Source organism: Eurytemora carolleeae, unplaced genomic scaffold, assembly GCF_000591075.1.
Source record: "Eurytemora carolleeae unplaced genomic scaffold, Eaff_2.0 scaffold104, whole genome shotgun sequence".
In the NCBI taxonomy this organism is placed as follows: Eukaryota; Metazoa; Arthropoda; class Copepoda; order Calanoida; family Temoridae; genus Eurytemora; species Eurytemora carolleeae.
The window spans coordinates 245,046-255,418 of NW_019396033.1; the positions used below are offsets into that span (position 1 = coordinate 245,046).

Here is a 10,373-nt window from a genome sequence, read left to right on the forward strand (position 1 = left end):
AGCGGCCTGAATGAAACCCCTTCTGCGTAAAAAGAACCTATGAATGTATATTGTATATCATTCTATGAGCCGTAGTGCTTGCGGCAGATAAACACACGCACACCAGATATTACAAGGCCATTTCAGGTCATTCACAAACCTCAACTTTCCCTTTCCTCTTGGAGGCAGCCATCTTTAAAATACATGATCCTTATAGGAGACAGCCATCTTTAAAATACTTGCTTCATAGGAAGCAGCCATCTTTAAAATACTTGCTCCTGATAGAAGGCAGCCGTCTTTAATATACTTAATCTTTATGGGAGGCAGTCATCTTTAATATTTTTGCTCCTGATATGAGGTAGCCATCTTTAATATACTTGCTCCTGATAGGAGGCAGCCATATTTAAAATACTTGCTCCTGATAGGAGGCAGCCATCTTTAATATACTTGCTCTTTATAGGAGGCAGTCATCTTTAATATTCTTGCTCCTGATATGAGGTAGCCATCTTTAATATACTTGCTCCTGATAGGAGGCAGCCATCTTTAATATACTTGCTCCTGATAGGAGGCAGCCATCTTTAAAATACTTGCTCCTGATAGGAGGCAGCTATCTTTAATATAATTGCTCCTGATAGGAGGCAGCCATCTTTAATATACTTGCTTCTTATGGGTGGAAACTACATTTGATAAACTTGCTCCTGATAGGAGAGAGCCCTCTCTAAAATACTTGCTCCTGATAGGAGTCATCTTTGATATATTTACTCCTGATAGTGGGCAATCATCTTTAATATACTTGCTCCTTATTGGAGGCAACCATCTTTAATATAATGGCTCCTGATAGGAGGCAGTCATATTTAATATTCAATTGCTCCTTATAAGAGGGAGCCATATTTAATATGCAAATGCTCCTTATAGGAGGCAGCTTTTTTAAAAGATCAAGATGTTATTAGGATGCAATCATTTCTATCTGTAAGACTGTACCACGTGGAACGCTGTGTACATTTGTTGTTTTATAAGATAAAACTGGTTAAAGGTCCGAGGTGAGTATTTGAAACATGAGGAGTAAAAACTAAAGCTTGAGAACTATAATCCAGTTCAGTTTTCCGGGATTGAATCTAAAAACGGAACATTTAATATATTCAAATCTTTAAAATATAATATGAAAGCAATTTGGACTTAAAACCTTCTTTATTTAAAATAGGACGAAATACTTAACATACTGACACAAAATAGAAACACTATATAAAAGTACATGCTTTACTTACATTTGTTGGTTTAATGATGGTGTATGCGTAGGTATTGGTGGTAGCTTGTCTGAAAAATGTCACAAGTTGAGGAATTTAAAACTTTCTCCTGTTAGATTGTTGGTCTATTTTAGACTAGTTTAGGAAGATTCATTGCCCACTTTCTCCAGAAACATAGGAGATAGATTTGGATTGATTTTAACATTTTTTACATCTCATTTAAATGACAGGATACAGGGTCAAAATACAAGGATACAGGATCAAGATACAAGGATACAGGGTCAAAATACAAGGATACAGGATCAAGATACAAGGATACAGGATCAAGATACAAGGATACAGGATCAAGATACAAGGATACAGGATCAAGATACAAGATACAAGGATACAGGATCAAGATACAAGGATACAGGATCAAGATACAAGGATACAGGATCAAGATACAAGGATACAGGATCAAGATACAAGTATACAGGATCAAGATACAAGGATTCAGGATCAAGATACAAGGATACAGGATCAAGATACAAAGATACAAGGATAAAGGAAACAAGAAAAAAAGAATTCAGGATTACAAAGATACAAGGAAAAAGGATACAAGGATACAAGGATTAAAAGATACAAGGATAGAAGGACACTAGGATACAGGATTACAAAGATACAAGGATACAAGGATAAAAAGATGCTAGGATACAAGGATTCTAAGATACAAGGATACAAGGATAAAAAGATGCAAGAATACAAGGATACAAGGATACAGGATTAAAACGATACAAATGATAAAGGATACAAGGATACAAAGATACAAGGATACAAGGATTAAAAGATGCAATTATACAAGGATACTTGGATACATGATTACAAAGATACACGGATATAAGGATACAAGGATAAAAAGATACAAGGATAACATGATAAAAAGATGCAAGGTTACAAGGATACAAAGATACAAGGATACAAGGATAAAATAATGCAGGATCAAAAAAGGATAAAGGATACAAGGATACAAGGAAAAAAGAGACAAGAATACAAGGATACAAGGATACAAGATTACAAAGATACAAGGATAAAGGATACAAGGATACAAAGATTCAAGGATACAAGGATTAAAAGATGCAAGGATACAAGGATATAAGGATACAGGCTTACAAAGATAAAAGGATAAAATGATACCAGGATAACAAGATGCAAGGATACACGGATACAAGGATACAGAATTACAGAGATACAAGGATACAAGGATACAATAGGATACAAGAACACAAGGATACGAGGATACAAGGATACAAGGATAAAATAGGATACAAGGACACAAGGATATGAGGATACAAGGATACAAGGATACAAAGATACAAGAATACAAGGATACAAGGATACAATGACATAATACAATAAATCAATGATACAATGAGTTCACATGAAATTATATAAATCTGAGCATTAATATTTCAAGAATGACATTATTAATTACCTGGCTGTGGTGCAGTTTAAGGTACCATTATTCAAGGTCAATGGATATCTAGGACTGCCTAAACAAAAATCAAACTTTAAAAATCAAAGTTGTCTAATAGTTATGTATCTAGAAATATCATTGATATAGAATAAAAAAGGCACAAAAGAAATAAAAAATAGCCTTCTACTAACTTCTATTCAAAAGTTTACTTACTGATATAGGTGTTGTTTAATCTCACATTATTTCCAGCACTTGAAGTACAAGTGTCAACAACAGCTAAATAAATTATTATTAGAATTTTTTTTTTCAACACAATACTATCTCAATTTGTCCCTTTAATAAAATTGTTTTTAAAATGATCTGATTCTAATGATAGAGAGCAGGGTTGGGATTTGTTTAAAAACAATCTAAAGTAAAATATATTGACTTTGTTATTTTCATGCTTTGATTTTTGGTCGCGGATATTTCAACTAATTTAATTCCAAGGTTTATTGCAGGACACCATGTACATTGTACAATTAGTATATGCATTTGAATACCTGTACAACAGACTCCAAAGGATGAGGCGCATGCGCCGTCAGCTGTTCCTCCCAGTGCAGTACATTCTCCTGCTGTATAGCATGTACCCAGTACACTTCCACCACTTGCAGCAGTACAGGCATCGTTGTTAAATTTCACAATGTTGAATATGCTTAGGACTGAAAAAGAATATAATTTATTATTTATTAAATTGTGGGCAGACAATGCTGTGCTAGATTGAAAGTAACGTTTTGAGCTAAAGGGACTGTACACGTAATTTACAATTCACAATAATACTCTTTAATCATCTTTCTGAATAATGCTGACGAAGATATCATCATTTTTATAGCTAAAAATAAAGTTCCCTCAAGAATACAAGGATACAAGGATACAAGGATAAAATAATGCAGGATCACAAAAGGATAAAGGATACAAGGATACAAGGAAAAAAGAGACAAGAATACAAGGATACAAGGATACAAGGATACAAGGATACAAGGATACAATAGGATACAAGGACACAAGGATATGAGGATACAAGGATACAAGGATACAAAGATACAAGAATACAAGGATAAAAGGGGTTTAAAGATACATAAAAAAAAATTCTACAAACACAAATTTCTGTATTTTTAAAGAGAAAATTACATTTGACTAACAAAATTAAAAATGTTATACTTACATTTGGCATCTCGTTCTGGGGCTGCCAATGACCCTGCTATGAGGAGGGATAGACCGAAAACTTTCATCTAAAAAACAAAATTTGTAAAAAATTTAATAAATCTAAATTCACCCTTTCTTTAAAAACGCAGCGATTGACTAGATTTTGTGTTTTTAAGAAAAAATATTAAACAAAAATAACGTTAAAAAGAAAGGGTTTAAAGATTGTTTAAAATCTACAAAAGCAAGACAACGCAAGATTTAGAAAAACTTTGAGATGACATCATAGATTATAAAACTAGATTTCGTCTTTTCCAGATTTAGGGGTTATTTGTTCACAATAACCCTGACGCAGAAGCCCAAAGGAGTTACGCGTTGAATTACAAGACAGAGAGAGAGCATGCGTTGAACTCCTTTGGGCTTCTGTCTCAGGGTTATTGTAAATAAAAAAACCTTGAATCCTGAAAAGACGACATCAGTGTTCTATCTGTATTTTTATTAATCTATGGATCACATGTTGTTCTAATTCTAAAAACATAGACAAAGCTGGTTCATGCTTAAACTAAATAAATACATTTCTCTACTCGGATCAGCTGAGTACCTAAATTTGATATTTTTTATTTCCACCACAGAGACAATGCATATGTCCTGAAAATGGCGAAATTTGTTGAGCAAATTACAAAAGCTAGATAACAGAATAGAGCAACTAAATACAGTCTGATAATAAGCAATTATACACGCAGACAAAGTAAAACTGGCATTTCTTCATGTTGCAATGAAGAACATATAGAAGTGCAAGCAAAAATATGTTAAGCCAAGGCGAACATATCTCGGTAAGATCTAAGCATAAGCATACTAAATATACGGAGTCACGTGATGCAGTACACAAGCAATAAATAAGCACTTTAGTGATCATGTAAAAATCAAATCATTACACTTGGAAGCATGTGTTAAGCGGCCTGAATGAAATCCATAAATGAATTTATTGGTGTAGCAAATCGTGTCAGGCCTTTTTTAGCCCAAAAGCTAAAGCGGAAAGTAAAGCAATATCATGCCTTGTTTCACCTTTTCAGCTGATTGCTGCTCATCATGATTCTTCTTTTCACTTGGCGCATTTTTTTTAACGTTTACGATAATGGTTTATGACGCGTTAAGGTCTCTTCTGAACTATCGAAAATCCGCAATTTCTGGTTGTACAATGTGTACAGCACGTTTTCTTTTCTGGGACACATGAGTTCGGTACTAAATGCCTGATGCGACAATGATAACCTTGACAGAATTCTTTTAAATGACTGTTTAGATGAAGCCCGAGTTATGCAGTGTGTTGGACCGAAAGGCCAACCGAGATCAGGTCAAGAATCCTTGGGCAAATAATTGACAAGCCATAAATTGTGTTTTTCCTTGTATGCAAGGTACAGTGTTTAGCAGAAGATACAACACAATAATTCGAATATTATTAAAACCTTAAATATAAATACTCTTTTGACAATAAAAGTCGCAGAGTGTAAACATTAGAGAAAAAATGAAAGTTAAAAACATAAAAAACGAAAGTTGTTGAATGGCGATACTTTCACGCCCGAATATTCTCTCATGGTTTCCCATGACCTTTTTTGACAGGGTGACTAACTAATGTTTGGGGCTGGTGATGTGGTGCGCCGGTTTTGTAACCGGTTTAAACCCCTACAGCTGTAAAAGTAAAGTTACGATCTTTGACCTAGTTTCTACTTTCTTTCAACCTGTATTTTAAACCAAAGATGTATTACTGAGATTAAACTGAACAAATGATTTATCGAGAGGCGTTTAAACTATTGGTTGCAACCCCCCCCCCCCACACATATGAATTTTCATAAAATACCCCCCCTCCCACTCCCAGACTTAATTTCCCCATCGCGCTTTTAACCTTGAACCAAATTCATTCAAATCACCCACTAATAATGTTTCAACAGATTTGATTCAAGTTCGATGTTTAAAAGATCAGAGATTAGATAGTAAACTATAAGTTTAAGGAAAATTGCGAAATAATGGAAAGTTTATTGGCATATCAAGTTTAGCTCAGATCAAGTTTAGCTCAGATCTGGGCTTAATTTAAGTAAATCTCATCTAAAGATCTACACTGGTACCCTTTAAGCTTCTATCTGAGTAACAATGAGAAATATATCATATTAAACGTGTTGAATTCTGTTAACTTCTTTTATTTATTTTTCTGATGAAAATGATTCTGCCACATTTGAAGGGAAACCACAACTGAAAATTCTCAATTTTCAGAAAGAAAATTAAGGATTTTTCATTGATCCTAGATCAGACAAAGGTTAAAAGGGTACCGTTGTGAATTATGCATGTCACTATAAAATTGATCAATTTAAGCTACTTCGACAGGTTCTTGTATAAACTTTCCACGAACATAAAAACTTTCTTTGATTTTTTGTTTGGTTTTAATTTCGAGAAATTGTCATTTTTGGATTTTCAAAAAAAATGTGGGTTAAATTAATGGGGTAGATAGTTTTTCATGTAAATCATGAAAAAAACCTAGAGGTGTTATTAACAGGACATCTTAAAATATCTGTTAAAACGTTTTTCTGTTTTTTTTTGTACACATGATTACAGACTTATAATTAAAAATCACAGTTCAATAGTAGATTACAAATGAAACTATAACAAAAAAATATGATGCTTCCTTACCTTTTTTCTCTTTAGGTTTTTTTTACAGAAAAAAATCACAGTTGAAGGTCTGGGTTTCCTTGAGACACTGGTGGATCGGGCCGACTCACCTACCTTTTATATCGACCTAGCTTTAGACTAAACTATCTTTTAGACAAATCCCAAATATTCAGGACAGATATTCACATTCTTGTTTTGTAAAAACTGTTTATTTTTTTAAAATATTTATTTTTGTTTTTATATATTTTTATGATAAACGCGTTGGTAAAAAGTTTAAGGATACATAAGCGCGTAAAAGAATGTCCTGGGCAGTAAAAGCGCGCAGGGAGGGTTTTCGACCTAGCTCCGCGCACACACAACCCACAGGTCGAATTTTACAGTGAAACAAGTTGAAATACAACATTTCACTTTCCAGAGAAAATGTGACCGATAAATATATAGGGCCCCATCTCTTCCCCACATCACCAGCTGATTCAATACCAGCTGATTCTTCTCATTTTGCAAGATTTTATCAAACTTGCGGATTTTTGCAAAATGATTTGTTATGTATGTGTATGTTGATTTCCACTATCTAAATGGAAATCAGTTTGCCAGATTTTTTTCCGGCCGATTTCCTTCCGTCTTATATATCTGGCTGATTTCCTATTAGCTGATTTTGTTCTGAGTAATTTCTTACTGGCGGATTTTTGTTTAACTAATTTCTTTAAACCTGATTTCTTTTAAACTTCCATTACGGATATTTAGGTATTATAGCTATATATCAATTTATGAAAAACATACATCTTAATTCATATCATTTTTCGCGCACAAAAAAATTTACGTTTCACGCACTAATTGTTTCATGAGTTGAATTGTTTGCAAAATATAACATATACATTTTTACAATGTTGACATATTACACCTAAAATAAACTTGGTAAAAAATGTAATTTCAAAAACAATTTCTAATAAATTAGGTTACCATTTGAGAATCTAAGCTTCATACTTTTCTCTGATACTTTCATCAGTCTTCTCAGATAAAAGGGGAATCCCTGTTTTGAGAGAGAGAGTTATGTGATCATGTATCTTTTATGTACAAGGATTTAATACAAGGACTTATTATTTGATTTCTGAATATATTGTAAACTTTGTCTATTCCGTAAGAATATCATTTTGTGTGAAAAGAAACTTATTTTTAAACATATTAAGTTTCGAAATAGCACCCCCCCCCCCCCTGCAGGTGACATCGTTTTTTATAAGCATACAAAATAATGATTTACTTTATCATATATAATCCACTACTTTCAATACTTATTTTTAGATTAGGAAAAGATTCCAACTATCTCTATGTTCTGTATAAGCTTCATTAATATATCCCATCAAATATTTCCGCTACATCTTAAGACTGGATTACGGATTTATCTAGTAAGTTGGAGCAAGAAAATGGCTAAGGTTTGTTTAATCCAAAACAATACGAAAAACAAGTTTAATCCATTGGCCCTGAATAGTGATTATGTCTCCTAATCCAGATTGCCCAATATATATATTTAGATCTGAATTAGGAACTTTTGTGTGCTGAATCACAGGATCAAGTATTAATCTCAATCTTATTCAGATATACGGATTAATTTAACTCATATTCGATATCCCATGATTTTCATAACCTACAGTGATAATTTTCATTAAAGGATTAAACAATTTAAAAGTGTCCATATTAGATATTGAGATCAAGTGTTTAAAATTAACGAAACTCGACACAAAAGTTCCTACATCTGGATATATAAAATTATTTTTATTTTTAAAATAACATGTGCCATATAGTTGTTTATCTGCTATAGATAATCCTATGCGAATTCGCTAAACTTTAAAAATCCGCCAATTTTGTGTGAGTAAAGGCTTAGTACACACTTAGTATTAATGAAGATAAGAATGAATATGCGGATGTATTGTATGAGTCGAAGGAAGGTGAAAATACAGGCTGGATTTGAAGGTCGAGCCCTGGGGGAAAGACTGGAGAAATCTAAAGAAACAGGGTGAGAGGAAAAAATTGTGTTGGATACAATATTTTGCTTTCAGATATTTGTAGTTTTAGTAGAAAATTACGAATATACGGAAACATTAATATTTTCTCAAGAGTTTATAGAATAGAATTCATAAACTTTCATTTTGGAAATTAGCGTGAAGCTGAAAGATATATAGGGCATTAGCTCAGTAACCCTGTCTTAAAAATGTCTTAACCGCGTAGAATATATCCTATAACGCGTAGAACATAGGTTCCTGTTGGATAATAACGTTTTCAATGAAGATTTATATACGTCTACGTCACGTAATACAGACGGAAATCACGTGACCAGTATACTTCACTGCAATTGGCTGAAGTCCTGGTGACGTATTACGAACTATATGGACTATATGCCATTAATATTATTAATTATATCTATTAAAAATGTAAATAAAAATTAAAAAATTATAACAGGAGCAAACCTGAGATTCTCAAGCTTCTGTGGGATATCGTCGTTATCAGATTGGTTGCGTACGTATTTGTTAAACATGATACAAAATTGCATATATATGAATTTTCGTATAAATTTGACAAAGTTTTATATAAATTTCTCGAGACAGGAACATAAGATAAATGTCTTATATGTATCGTTCAACGCCTGAGATTCTCAGGTTTCATTCTATACCCCCTTTCATTATTACATGTGTAATGAGATCTTGAAATTTTTATATTCTATTTGACATTATTTAGTCAATACTTTGCTTGTTTATGTATCTGTTTGTATCCAATAAACTGCTGAACCGATCGAGCCAAACCTGCTCGGAAAAATTTCGACATTTATAATTTTTAAAAAAGCGCCAATCTAAATAGAAAAATCCGCAAAATATTGACAATGAATAATTATGGCCACTATCAGAGCAACCGTTAAAAGTTAAAATTGTTGAAAGGAATGGAGCATCGAAGAGCCCTAAAAGCCTGGTATAGTAGAACGAGCAAGAGTTAACGTGTACAAAAAGGGCTGTTTGCCTGTATCTCCTTGCACAAAATTCTTAATATTTAATTTTTAATAATTGTATAAATGAAATAAACATTCCTTTCTTTCTTGTCCTATTGTGTTATATATGTTTCACATTTTATATTTTATATTTTATTTTATAATTTTTTTTAAAATGTTAAAAATTTGAAAAAAATAATTTAGATTTTTTTTAGTCTATAACACTCCCATCCCAGGCTACCCATTGGTGTCCACGAAAAATTTCAGCCCAATCAGTCCAGCCGTTTTGCCGGCTATGCGCAGTATATTTATGAATGTCTTGTTTTATTATATAGATATCTTTATTAAACTATAAAAAGCATGAGATAAAGCAAATAAAGTATCACATTTTACTTCATAGTCTGGACCCGCCTAACCATGCTTGGTAATTTGGATCAAATCAAACATTTCAGAAGTGAGAACTTTTGTGTTCTGAGCTGGGAACTTTTGAATGGTGGATATCGGGATTAATACTTAATCCACTCTTTTTCTTAATCTACAGATTAAATATTGCTTGTTCTCCACATGAATTCAATCTCCAGATTAATTAACAGATCGGGATTAAGGACATCACATTCTAAAGTTTTCAGTTCTGAATCTTGGAATGAAATATTATATCCACATCATGCACATCTACGGATTAATTCTATTCCTCTTCGATATTCCATGGTGGTCATACCCTGCGGGATTAGCTTTAATGCTGAGATCTATCATTTATCCACAAATTTTAAAGCGACCACATGAGATATAAAGATCAAACATTCAAGATACTTGGCACAAAAGTTCCAACCAAAAGTTTTTTTAGTTACAGATAGTTTTTTTTAACATTGTTAACAATATTTTTTTT

The 10,373-nt window shown here is 32.8% G+C and overlaps 1 protein-coding gene across 1 annotated transcript in view; it reads right to left on the bottom strand.

Moving 5' to 3' along the window:
* The window catches only part of LOC111697516 (uncharacterized), a 19,374-nt gene extending 12,761 nt beyond the window's left edge, over window positions 1-6,613 (bottom strand). The window contains exon 1 of the mRNA XM_023467545.1: window positions 6,535-6,613. The gene's annotated coding sequence lies outside the window, so the exon portion shown is untranslated. The remainder of the gene's footprint in view (window positions 1-6,534) is intronic.
* Between the last annotated feature and the right edge of the window lie 3,760 nt (window positions 6,614-10,373).